Source organism: Pseudorca crassidens, chromosome 10 (genome assembly GCF_039906515.1).
Source record: "Pseudorca crassidens isolate mPseCra1 chromosome 10, mPseCra1.hap1, whole genome shotgun sequence".
In the NCBI taxonomy this organism is placed as follows: domain Eukaryota; kingdom Metazoa; phylum Chordata; class Mammalia; order Artiodactyla; family Delphinidae; genus Pseudorca; species Pseudorca crassidens.
Genome location: NC_090305.1, coordinates 83,695,736 through 83,709,757, shown reverse-complemented (window position 1 = coordinate 83,709,757; position 14,022 = coordinate 83,695,736). Strand labels below are relative to the sequence as shown.

The 14,022-nt window shown below is 38.5% G+C and overlaps 1 protein-coding gene across 5 annotated transcripts in view; it reads right to left on the bottom strand.

The window, feature by feature from the left end:
• Window positions 1–14,022, bottom strand: part of SLC25A26 (solute carrier family 25 member 26) — a 142,962-nt gene that overhangs the window by 111,864 nt on the left and 17,076 nt on the right. The window lies entirely within an intron of this gene.

The window sequence follows — 14,022 nt, the reverse complement described above, 5'->3', positions numbered from 1 at the left end:
TATGATAATCTCTAGGTTCATCCATGTTGCTACAAATGGCATTATTTCATTTTTTTATGCCTGAGTAATATTCCATTCTGTGTGTGTTTGTGCATATACATATACATATATATGCATATATACTCACAACAACTTTTTTATCTGTTTATCTGTCGATGGACATGGACATTTAGGTTGCTTCCATGTCTTGGCTACTGTAAATAGTGTTGCTATGAACACTGGGATGCATGTATCTTTATCAATTATAGTTTTCTCCAGATATATGCCCAGGAGTGGGATTGCTAGATCATACGGCAACTCTTTTTTTAGTTTTTTAAGGAAACTCCATACTGTTTTCCATAGTGGGTGTACCAATTTACGTTTCTACCAACAGTGTAGTAGGGTTCCCTTTTCTCCACACCCCCTGCAGCATTTATTGCTTGTAGACTTTTTGATGATGGCCACTCTGACCATTGTGAGGTGATACCTCATTATAGTTTTGATTTGCATTTCTCTAATAATTAACAATGTTGAGCATCTTTTCATGCGCCTATTGGCCACCTGGATGTCTTCTTTGGAGAAATGTCTATTTAGGTCTTCTGCCCATTTTTTGATTGGGTTGTTTGTTTTTCTGTTATTGAGCTGTATCAACTATTTGTGTATTCTGGAAATTAAGCTCTTGTCAGTCACACTGTTTGCAAATATTTTCTCTGAGTCCACAGGATGTCTTTTTGTTTTGTTTATGGTTTCCTTTGCTGTACAAAAGCTTATAAGTTTGATTAGGTCCCATTTGTTTATTTCTGCTTTTATTTCTATTGCCCTGGGAGACTGATCCAGAATTATTTTTCATTAAAGGTACATCATGTTTACATGCGGCTAATGAGTTTAAAGGTTCCAGGTTTAATTATAAGCTAATTCTTCATGTTTAAACCAGCAACTCTATAATTAGTTCAACAGAAACTTAAGTAAGTTGAATAGAGCCAATCAAAGTTTAATCACATTCAAAGTAAAGCTAGTTTAGACTCTGCCGAGTAAACTCCAAGTGACAAGTTAATGAGAGAGAGAATGAAAATTCAGGGCACTCTAAAATTTTTTTAAAAGCACAGTTTACTTACTTGTATTTTATTCCACATTCCCAAAATTCTTTCTAGAAAGCAGGATTCCAAATTAAGAACACCTAACATTATCTTTCTACACCACCATTTAAATTCAAAACCCCTACAAGTGAACAGTTCATCTGTTTGTCAATTCTGCCATCTGCTGGTTACAAATGGAATCACAGTTGTTGATAAACGCAAAAGGTAATTGTTAAATCCAAATGTACCTTCCTTAGGGTTTAAATTTTATCCACTCATACTGAGTTATAAGTTCACCATGCCTTTATTCCTTATAAATAAGCCTCTTTCCACGTATACAAATAGCCAATAGGCATGGAAAGAAAAAAAAAATTTGTAAGTATAGGTCTTCTCTTTCCTGACAAAACTAACATTCTTGATAACCCAGACTCTAGACAAAAAGTTAATAGTCTTCTCAACAAAAATAATTTATACCTTTTAGGCCCTGTGTCTTGAAGTTATTTATAGAATTTTACAGAACCCAGAGGTAAGCTTCAAACGGCTTTTTCACTTTTATAACTTTCTGTAACAGAATGGGGCCATGATTTCACATTTGATGACAAGTCTCATGGATGGATTTATAGACTTCAACTAATATAAAATCTGAAAACGGAGGAGACTGTAATGCTAACTACACTAATTCCCTATTGCTGCTGTAACAAATTACCACATAATTAGTGGCTTAAAACAACAAAAATCTATTCTAATTCTGGAGCTCAGAAGTCCAAAATGGGTCTAAGTGAGCTAAAAATCAAGGGGGCTTCTAGAAGCCCCCTGCATTCCTTGGTTTGCGGCCCCTTCCTCCGTCTTCAAGACAGCAGCTTAACATCCTAAAACCTAACACTCCCACTTCCCTCTTACAAGGAAACTTGTGATTACACTGGCCTCATCTGGATGATGCAAAAAAAAATCTTCCCATCTCAAAATCCTCAACTTAATCACATCTGCAAAGTCCCTTTTGCCATGTTAGGTAACATGGCCACAGGTTTCAGGGACTAGGACATCTTAAGGGGGCCGCTGTTTTGCCCACCAATGTAACCAAAGGCAAGTTTTAGAATCCTCACCTTGTCTTAGTTTAAGAAACCCAGAGTGATCTGAGTTCTTAGCATTACCCAAGTAATATACCTCCCATCTCCAGTTGTGCATCAGTTCTGCCATTTTTAAAAGACGACATAAAAAGTAGAAAATGAAGGTCTAATATTTGTCTTAACTATTCACTCTGCAATGGTGTTTTATCGCCCACAGTAGCTAGGAAACCTTGTGTACAGCACTAAACTTCTTTGAATTTCAATTTCTTCATTTTCTGAACTGACAGCCTTCCCAAAACTATAAAATTCTAAAAGTATACTCCGAACAGCAATTTGTGTGACATGGGACCAGAACCAACACTTAATGAACACTTTATGTATCAGATGCTAGGCTTGAGCACTTTAGAAGTGCTGTATCACTTAAGCTTTACAAGAACTGTGAGTGAGGTAGCATTAACCTGACTTTTCAAGATAAGGAAAACAACAGCTTGGTAAGCTTGCATAAAGGACCTATAGACACAGAGCAAATACACAGACAAGTCACCATTCCGACCCTCACCTGCGTAACTTGACAGCTCACGATCCATAAGCTGCCTCCTTTCAGAGGTCCTCAAAATATTCTCTACCTATTTAATACATGTATCCAACTTCTTTATATGCGCCTCAAGGACAGGGGTCAAAACTTCTTATTGTTTCTTAGCACCAATCACAGCACTAGATATATAATAGGCACTCATATATCTACAAGTATTCAATTACAAACCAAAGCAAATTTGTGACAGCGGCATTTAATTCATTATGCTACCAAGAACCCTACTCTTAACAATATGTTAAAAAATAAAGTTTTGTCACTGACAAAGTGCAGACTCCCACAGAAGCGGTTAATCTTAACTTCATCTTGGAGAGAAGTATTCGGTTTTTCCATTAACAGTGTAGTGGTGGTACTGACCAAGTAACATTCTTGTGGTTTAAGTAGGATTCTCCAGCTTCATCATCCTACATGAAAATCATACTCATTGTTTCTATAAAGCTAAACTTAATTTGTGTAGCATAAACTGACACTGCTCTTAAAGAAAAAGCCAACACGGAGCTCCCCTTCCCTCCCATGCACTAACTACACAAGACGATCAATGAAACGCACGGGCCGAGCTCATGAGTCAACACCACCTGAAGGAATGCTGCATACCACATCAGAGAGAACAAGTCCACACGACAGAAAACAGTCTGAAATGCGGCGGAGAAAGAAGCCATCGGGAAAGAGGAGGGACGGTGGGTAAGCTGCTCCCTGACAAGTGCCTCTGCGAAAAGTCTCTCAGCACATCCATGCGAGTACTTTAAGGAATGACCACCAGCAGGATCGTCACTGCACAGGGGTCCTGCCAGGCCCTGCCCTCTTCCTCCCCTTACCACTGTCAGCTCGGGCTCAGAGGGCCGGGACAGCTGGAGAGCTGGGGTGTGCTTCTGAGCTGAGCTCGGGAGACTGACAGCAAGCTCAGCATGCACACACCACAGACATACAACGAGAGGACACAGGTACCCACGAGGAAAGAGGCACTGAAGGAACGCTGCCAGAAGGGCTTTTAAAGGAAGATCCTCCGCCTTGATTCTCGTCAACTCACCTTCTCCCTCTGCATCGCCTGCCTGCCTCAGCGGAGGCTCTAGTCATCTCTCTCCTCGGGATTTCTACAACAGTGTCCTCCCCTCCATTCACACACCATGCCCAACTCCACACAGCTGCCAAAGGATGTTCTTAAAACACCAACCAGTGGTGCTCTCCTGCTCAGCCCTTCAGAGGATAACAGGCAAAACCTCCTCACCAGAGCAGGCAGGGCCCTCCCGGACGATCGGGTCACATCTGTGCTCCACATGAAACTGGAAGGTGTCGAACAAGGGCTTTGCCTAAGTTCAATGGCCCTCCTTGGACTCGCCCGCCTAACAATCATCGTCCAAAACACAGCTCAAGGACTAGCTATTCTTTGAGGCCTTTCCTGAATCAACATCCATCCACCCATCTAATCCACTTCCCTTCAGGCTCTTGTACTTACTTTTCTTAAAATACCTGTAACCCTTTAGTGTACTTCCATACTTACATGTCCATCTGCACGTCTAGACTGCAACTTGCTAAAGGCAGTATCTTGTCATTTTATCCTCAGTGCCGAGAACACACTAGGCCGTCTTAAGATCTAAATCCACACTGGCAGGTAAGGACAACAAAAGTGGTGGAGGAAACTAAGAGGAGCTGAACAAAAGCAGCTGATATAAAAGGAATCAAAGAGGTCCAAGTGGGGAAAGGACATAAAAAGGAAAGGCAACGGAAAGGAAGTTATTTTTCGCAATTCTGTAGAAAATTCTTTGTGTAATTCTTATAATTTAGCATTCCTAAGAAAGAATTACAAAGTCTGTCTGCCTTATGTACTTAATGTTCTGAAGTGAAAAAAAGCTCCCAGGCACAATGGAAAATGAACAGATAGGAGAACAGGGCAAAAGGCCCCCTTGGGAGAGGCACGTGCTTAGATGCATCAGAAAGCAAAGTGCCTGTGTGAGTGTGGCTGGGTATCTAACAGTTCGGTTGCAGCTCCTAATGGTATAGCGAATTTCCTAGCACTGTCTCTACCCTCCTGCCTCAGTGCATCTTGACACACACAGGCATTTTCATCTGCAGCATTCCTGAGAGCTTCCTTCTGACTTGACAGTGACACTGCACTTCAGGGACACCCATCTTATTTTCCACTCAACTTATCTTCCATGACTCAATTATACAACTGCACAAGAGTCTGACACACTGCTAACACAAGTGCAAATGAGAGTTCCTCTCTGTTAATTTATGGATGTTTCAAAACATATCATGATCATTTCAAAAGATGAAAAACATTTCAAAAGTTGTTAACCTTTCTTCTATTGTTTTGCTCAGTGGTTCTTAGAAAAGGCCAGTAGAGATCATGAAAAACACTATGCGTACACTTTAAACCATGATATTAACAGCATAGTTAAAAAGAACTTAAATCCCTGCTAGGGAAAACACAACGATAAGCAGCACATGCCCCATGCTGTGCAGCTGATAACACTCCTGACAACGACGCATCTAGTCCTCCAAGCAGCCGATTCAGCGGGGAAGCTGAATCAAAACGACGTGCTTACCCCTATTCTGATGTTTAACGAGCCCCTCAAATGACTGCAGTACACTGCCACCCTCAAAACTAACCAGTTTATTAAACTAGGATTTTTTAGTAGGCCTAAAAGTATGTAATTCTGAGGAAAACAAAAGGAATCACACTTTTGATCAGTGTGCTCCACACCTACTAAAATATTCTTATTCACATGACTGCCAAGTCAACTCAATAGAAATATTTACCACTGGGGTATAAATCAAAATTTTTGATAATTCTTTATGAGTGGTGCTTATATATCACTGAACACCAGAAACATCTAGGAATCTTGTTTAAAATGCAGGGCCCACAACGCCGCCTCCAAAAATCTTTATTTGTAACCTGCTGCCCAGGCAAATGATTCTAAAGCAGGTGCTCCCCGGGCCACACGGTTGTGTGAAGTACTGTTACAGAGGCTGTCAGAAAAGCATTTACGAAACATGGTATCACTGAGTTCCTAGCTTTCTCAATCCCAAGTTAGAACAGGACTGGAAAGAAAAATCTACCAGCATCTATGCGTGTAAGGACATCCACAGACATCACCCATGAGCACATTAAATTCACAGGGGCCATTTTAGCAGCAAAGAAATTTTAATAATTCTTCTATTTCTGAAACAATATTAACTAAGTCCGTAAGTAGGATAAGACCCAGAAAAAGTCAAATCCTAAAGTTGAAAAAAAAAAAAAAAATCACTACCACTGCAATGTTATAGCATCTGTTATACTAAAGTAAACCCACCCCAACCCTTCTGATCTAATTACAGATTCTACTTCTCCCAGGGCGTTTTCTGTGTCTGATGAAAACGGAGCTGTAAAATAATTGAGGCAGGGATTTAGAGATTTGGTACAGCAAACCTAATAAAAATGGCACAAACGGGACTCTTCTCAGTGTTGTTACATATTAAATCTTATTTGATCGATCTTACTGTATTCCAAATCACAAACATAAGGTAGAAGCTTGTAATTATAGTTTTATTGATTTCTCATTAACTTTTAATCAAGCTGCTGCTACAGGGAATGGTTATTACAGCAGTGTTCTTTTGTTTCTAAGTTTCACACACTTACCATCACTACAACAAAGTAACTGTGGACACATTCAATGCTAACAAAAATATAGTATTGTTTCTAAGGAATGTGTCTGCAACATAACCATCTTATATCAGCGCAGATGTGTTACAGAACAATGACTGCACTAAACTATATCTCATTTTCTCTTGGTCTCTTTATACCTTTCTGATCACTGACAGAAATAAATGTTCTTTGTTTTATATTCCTTATTTGTTCCTCCTAAATTCATCTGTTTCTTTCTCTTACTTACAGCAACCACACTTGGCTGAGTCTGCAACCAATTTATGCTCTATGAAACTGAAAGCAAATTACTAAAACAGAAAGGCAGTAGGTATGTGTCTGAAGCATTTATTAAGAACAATGATACTGAATGGTTGCAGGAAGTTTTTTAAGAAAGTTTAAAGATTACAGGAGCACCAGAACCACATTTCACAAACTTCATAAATCTAACAAAATTCTTAGCATACTAAACTGTAACTGAATTAAAATCAAATACAGTCAACAGCAAGAGATGTTTCACAGGTGAAATCCTCAATCTATGTACCTGCTGCTGATCAGTTCTCCTCTGAAGGCTCTCCAGGCATCACAGAAACTATAAAAAGGCATCTGACATGAGGCCTTACTGCCTAAGGGAGCATGGAAACCATAAGAGACACAATAAAGATAAAAATGTCCTAGAATTATTTATTTCCAGTCTTACAGATACCTATTTCCTAACTCTAAAGTCTACCTACGCCACTTTCTATGCCCAACAGTTCACACAGAATATTGCATTTAAAAGGCTCCAATTTTTTTAAAAATACCAGTTACAGATATTAACATATTGGAATACAGTGTTTTCTACAAATGGAAAGCTGCATCACTAACATGACGGATCTAACAGCTACCCTTTGCCCTATTTAATTATACCACTTTATATATTCTTCCTAAGTCTAAGAGACAGAAATTTTATAAATTGAAGAAAGTCTATCCTCCAACATGGCAAACTAGCTTTCAAGCAAGATGGCCCTGTGGGAAATGAAAAAAAAGTGGCCAAGTTCTTTTTGCTGCTTGCTCTCAGCAGCGTAATAGAAAATGTAAACCAAGTGAACTTACGAGGATATATTTAAACTAAATCAGAGCAACAGGCAATTCTAAAATAGAGGCAAGAGCAGTCAAAGAGACAGAATTTTTACAGGCTGGGAGACAATGAAACTCTGACACACCATTTGTTATTCTTGAGTATATATACTCGAAAATAACTGCATGCAATGAGGTTCTAATATCAGAACATAATCACAAAAACACAATCTAAACCAAGGATAATGGGTTCAAAGATTTTTTTACATTAAATATATATTGCTTTTAAATCGCAGACTAAACCAATATTCAGGCAGAATTCAAGCACTGGAGTCCTTACTTTGGGTAAGAGTGGGGGGAATGAAAATTCCCAGAAATTGTACACAAATTGTCCGTATGTTCACTTTCGTGGAAAGACAACCACAGATTTCACGAGATTCCTAAAGGGGTCTCTGGCTCATAAAGGAACTACTACTTTATGCTCCTTGTTCCTCAAAAATTAATATATTGTGGGATTCCCTGGTGGCGCAGTGGTTGAGAATCTGCCTGCTAATGCAGGGGACACGGATTCGAGTCCTGGTCTGGGAGAATCCCACATGCCACGGAGCAACTAGGCCCGTGAGCCACAACTACTGAGCCTGCGCATCTGGAGCCTGTGCTCCGCAACGGGAGAGGCCGCGATAGTGAGAGGCCCGCGCACTGCGATGAAGAGTGGCGCCGGCTTGCCACAAGTAGAGAAAGCCCTCGCACAGAAACAAAGACCCAACACAGCAAAAATAAATTAATTAATAAAAAAATTTTAAAAAATTAATATATTGTTAGTCTCATCACACTAAAAAGCTCAGTAAATTATGAAGGCATTTTTTTTTTAATCCAGAGTTAGCTTAGGTTCTGCAAAATCATTTTTAAACCAATGACAAAAGGAAGTTTTATAGAAAACACTTCCGTGTATTTAGTGTCTTTCAGACTAATTTCTTTCAACATTCTCTTCAAGGAACCATCCAAATGATTTCTTAGATCAAGGAATTCATTGTATAGTAACGGGAAAGTATAAAATTATATATATATATATCCCAGATATAAATAAATAAATGCAAAAATGCTGAAGAAGACCAGAGGTCATCTTTTTTTCCTATTACACATCATAACCTCAACAATTCAAATTATCACATGAAAAGGGAGACCCTCGCTTTTCTTGAAAACTGAGATTATTTCCTCCATAATTCCTTTTCTCCTGGATTGTCCAAATATATTAGTATCTGATATGTGTTCATCAACCAAAATGATATAATTAATATGACTTTTCTTTACAATAATTTATAAAGAAATTATCTTAACACTTCCCTACTCATTGTATGAGTCCAGTTTTACCTTGATACCAAAACCAGTCAAAGACACAAGAAAAGATAACTACAGACCAGTATCTCTTATGAACAAAGTAAGTCCTCAACAAAACACTAGTACATAAATCTAGCACTATATAAACAGTATTATATACCATGATCAAGTGAGTTTTAACATTTGGGTTGCAAATGCAAGAGTGGTTTAACATTTGAAGATCAATTAATGTAATACACCATATCAGTAAAATAAAGAATAAAACCACATGATTATCTCAACAGATGAACAAAAGGCACTGACAAAATGTAACCTTTTATGACAGAAATAGTACTGAAACACTAAATACTTTCTTCCTAAGATCAGAAACAAGATAAGGATGTCCACTCTCACCACTCCTTCAACACTGTAGTACAGCTTCTAACCAGAGCAGTTAGGCAAGAAAATGAAATAAAAGACATATAGATTGTACAGAAATAAGTAAAACTAGCTCTATGTGCAGATGATACGATCTTGTATATAGAAAATCTTTAAGAATCCACTAAACTTTAGAACTAATTAATTCAGCAAGGTTGGAGGATACAAGATCAATATACAAAAATGAATTTATTTCTGTACAGTAGCAATAAACTAACTGAAAATGAAATGAAAAAAGTTCAATTTACAATAACATCAAAAAGAATAAATTACTTAGGAATAAATTTAACAAAAGAAGTGTAAAACGTATACTGTGGAACTACGAAACACTGTTAAAAGAAATTACAGAAGTCCTAAAGAAATGAAAAGACAGCCTATGTTTGTGGATTGGAAAATTTAAGCATTTTTGTTAAGATGGTATGCTCCCCAAATTAATTTGCAGATTCAATGTCATCCCTATCAAAATCTCAGTTGCTTTTTTTGCAAGCTCATTTTGCAAGAAATTGACAAGCTCATTCTAAAATTCACATGAGTTCCCTGGTGGCCTAGTGGTTAGGATTCCGGGCTTTCACTGCCATGGTGCGGGTTCAATCCCTGGTTGGGGAACTGAGATCCAGCAAGCCGTGAGGTGAGGCAAAAAAAAAAAAAATTCACATAAAAATGCAAAAGACCCAGAAGAGGCAAAACAATCCTGACAGAGAAGAACAAAGCTGGAGGACTCACACTTCTGATTTCAAAACTTACTACAAAGCTGTGGTAATCAAGGCTCTGTGGTAGTAGCATAAGGATAGATGTAGAAATCCATAGAATAGAACAGGGTCCACAAATAAACCCCACCTTTACGTCAATTAGTATTTGACAAGGGTGCCAAGGCAATTCCATGGGTAAAGAATAGTTTAGCAAACGGCACTAGGTCAACTGGATATACACACGCAAAAGAATAAAGTTAGACCGCAGCCTCAAACCAGATTAAAAAATTAACTCAAAATGGATCAAAGACCTAAAAATATGAGTTAAAACTATAAAACTCTTGAAAGAAAACATAGCTATAAATATCTTCATGATCTCAGATTAGGCAATGGTTTCTTAGATACGACATCAAAGCACAAGCAATGTAAGATAAAACAGATAAACTGGACATCATCAAAATTTAGAACTTATGCTTCAAAGGACACCATTAAGTGAAAAAAAAGCACAGAATGGGAAAAAGTTTTGCCAATATATAAAGAGCTCCTACAACTTATTAACAAAAATACAACCTAATTAAAGAATGAGCAAAGGAGACTCAAGGACATTTCTCCAAAGGAGATATGTAAATAACCAATAAGCACATGAAAAGATGCTCAAAATCATTAGTTACCAGGGAAATGCAAGTCAAAATCACAATAAGATACCACTGAATATCTATTTGTTTGTTACAATTAAAAAGACAGGTAGGGGCTTCCCTGGTGGCGCAGTGGTTGACAGTCCACCTGCCAATGCAGGCGACACGGGTTCGAGCCCTGGTCTGGGAAGATCCCACAAGCCGCGGAGCAACTGGGCCCGTGAGCCACAACTACTGAGCCTGCGCATCTGGAGCCTGTGCTCCGCAACAAGAGAGGCCGTGACGGTGAGAGGCCCATGCACCGCGATGAAGAGTGGCCCCCGCTCGCCACAACTGGAGAAAGCCCTCACACAGAAACAAAGACCCAACATAGCCAAAAATTAATTAATTAATTAATTTTTTTAAAAAGAAATGTTTTAAAAAAGAAAAAGACAGGTAACACCAAGTGGTGTCAAGGATGTGCAGAAGAAACTGGAACTCTTACACACTGCTGGTGGGAATGTAAAATGGTGCAGCCACTTCGGAAAACAGCCTTGGCAAGTTCCTCAGATGGTTAAAAATAAAGTTACCATATGACTGATATTTCCACTCCTAGGTATGTATCCAAGAAAATCAAAAACATAGGCAATTGATGATACCTGCTATAGCATAGATGAAATCTTGAAAATGTAAGTGAAAGAAGCCAGTCATGGAAGACCACATTGTAAGGATTCCACATTTTTTGTTTTTATCTTTCAAGAATTTGTCAAATTTATTACCATACGGTTTTCATAATATTCTCTTCTTATTCCTTTCTAACAGCATAATACAACAGAATTTGCATATTATAAAATTCATCCATTTTAAGGATACAATTCAATGGTTTTTAATGTATTCAGAGACATGTGCAACCATCATCCTAGTCAATGTTAGAACATTTTCATCACCTCAGAAAGAAACTTGGTAGGATTCCATGTATATGTAATGTCCAGAATAGGCAGATCTATACAGACAGAGTAGGTCAGTGGTTGTTGCCTAAGGTGAGAACGTTGGGGGAAATGGGAAGTGACTGCTAATGGGTACGAGGTTTCTTGTCAGGGCGATGATGATGCTCTAAAACTGACTGTGGCGATGGCTGCAGCTGTGAGTACAGCAAAAAAAATTGAACTGTACACTTTAAATGGATAAATCATACAGTATGTAAATTACATCTCAAAACAGTTATTATTTTTTTAGTTGTTTTCTCCTTTTTTCTGGTTTTTTTTTTTTTTTTTGGCCGTGCCATGCGGCTCACAGGATCTTAGTTCCCCGACCAGAGATTGAACCCATGCATCCTCGGCAGTGAAAGCATAGAGTGCTAACCACTGGACCGCCAGGGAATTCCATCAAGTGCAATCTCTCTCTTTCATCACCCTCATGCACCATATTCTCAAGAGAAGAAAATTAGGTTACAAAACAGTTTGTAGATTCTCATCCAAATTTTCTAAAGGAAAATAGTGCGCAGAAAACAAAACCACAACATATCACAGTTGTTTCTTATGTAAATCTTATAAAGGCTGATTCATTTTTCTAACTTCCTAACATAAGTACATACCACTACTTTATTAAATGTAAAACGTTATATATTACTTGACAAAATGATAAAAGACTTATAAACCGAGACCCTTCCCTTCACTTTCTTGTCCATTCCTGTTAATGCACCCTGCCCCTAACAACGTTCTGGGATTATTAAAATAGACTAGATAGGAGATAAGCAGATACATAGATACATACATACAAAACAAACAAGACAATGTGATTTGAAAGTAACAATAGTAAAGGACAATTTCTGGGTGGATACACAAAAATAATTTTAATTGAAGTTGTCCATTAGTAGTAGGCAGGAGGAACTGGAGAAAGGTAAGTGGGTGAGGGGGTGGGAAAGCTCTTATTTGTATTATACTCTTCTCTGTGTTAGTTTAGAAAAAATATATATTCCTGTATTATTATTTTTTGTTTTGTTTTGTTTTGCGGTACGCGGGCCTCTCACTGTTGTGGCCTCTCCCGTTGTGGAGTACAGGCTCCGGACGCGCAGGCTCAGCGGCCATGGCTCACGGGCCCAGCCGCTCTGCGGCATGCGGGATCTTCCCGGACCGGGGCATGAACCCGTGTACCCTGCATCGGCAGGCGGACTCTCAACCACTGCGCCACCAGGGAAGCCCTCCTGTATTATTTTTTAATTACAAATATTTTACCACATACATTATGATTTACTGGCTCATGAATTATTTACAGAAGAGTTGGATAATTTTTTAAACACACAGGAGGGATGGACTGCCTGTGTTTTCATCATTGCTTTCCAATTTTACTTCATTATAATCAGACACCAAATGATCTGTATGACATTATCTCTACACTATTTGTTGAAAGTTGCTTTGTGGACTATTGGGTCACACACTTTTATTAATGTTCCAAGTGTGCTTGAAAAAAATGAATAATCTTTAGCAGTTAAGTGCAGAACTCCAAACACATCCATTAGACCATTCTTGCCATTGTGTTGCTCAAATCTTCTATGGTCTTAACAAGTTACCTGCCTGGTCCTAAGACTTTTACGGATAGATGTGAATAACTCCAATGAAGATAGTAATTGTATTCATTTTTCATTATAATTCTAGCAACATTTTGCTTTATATCTTGAGACTATGCTATTTAGTTCAGGTTTACTACATCTCCCAGGAGAATTGTTCCTCATATCATTATACAGTGGTCTCCTTGTTTTTTGCTTTCAGTCTTTTTTTTTTTTCTTGATCTGATATTAACATTACTATCAGCTCTCTTTCAGCTACTCTTTCTGAATCAGTTAGGGTTGATCAGAGAAGTAGAACCACTAAGAATGGTAAGAATAAGAAGCTATTACAGGGATATAAACAGTAATTGTGGGAGCTGGTTAAGCAACTTATGTAGAACTGTTGCTTCTGCATCTAGTGTTGGGACAGAAACTTAGAAGGCATGCAATCAGGAAGGAAACATGGATGTGAAATGGGGAAGAGCAAGGACAAACTGGAATTCGCATTCTCCCTCACCAACCTCAATGATGTGGGTGACCTACAACATAAATTGGCACCCTTCACGACAGAGCCCACACAACTGACTCAAAATTTAGAGAAGCTGAAGGAGAAGACTCAGTGAGAGTTGGAGGAGCTGGAGGCTTGACTGCTGCCTGAAGCCAACAGATCAGTGATGAGGTGTATGAACTGCAGCAGTGCCTGACCTCCCACCAACCTTCTGAGCATGAATACAACCACTGCTTTACTTCCACCTTACAAATCTTGAGCAATTTTCTCTTGTAGCCAGGCTAACCTGGAACCCTCCTGGAAAGGGTGTTCTACGAAATAGACTTCCAGCTCAATTATGCTGACCCAACATGAAGCCGCCAAAATTTGCATGGATATTTTCCTCTACCTCTTTAATTTTATTCTTTCTGTATAATTATGTTTGAGGTGTGTCTCTTGTAAATAGCAGATAGCTGGATTTTTCTTTCATCCTATATAGACTTTCAACTATCATGTTTAATCCATTTACATTTATTG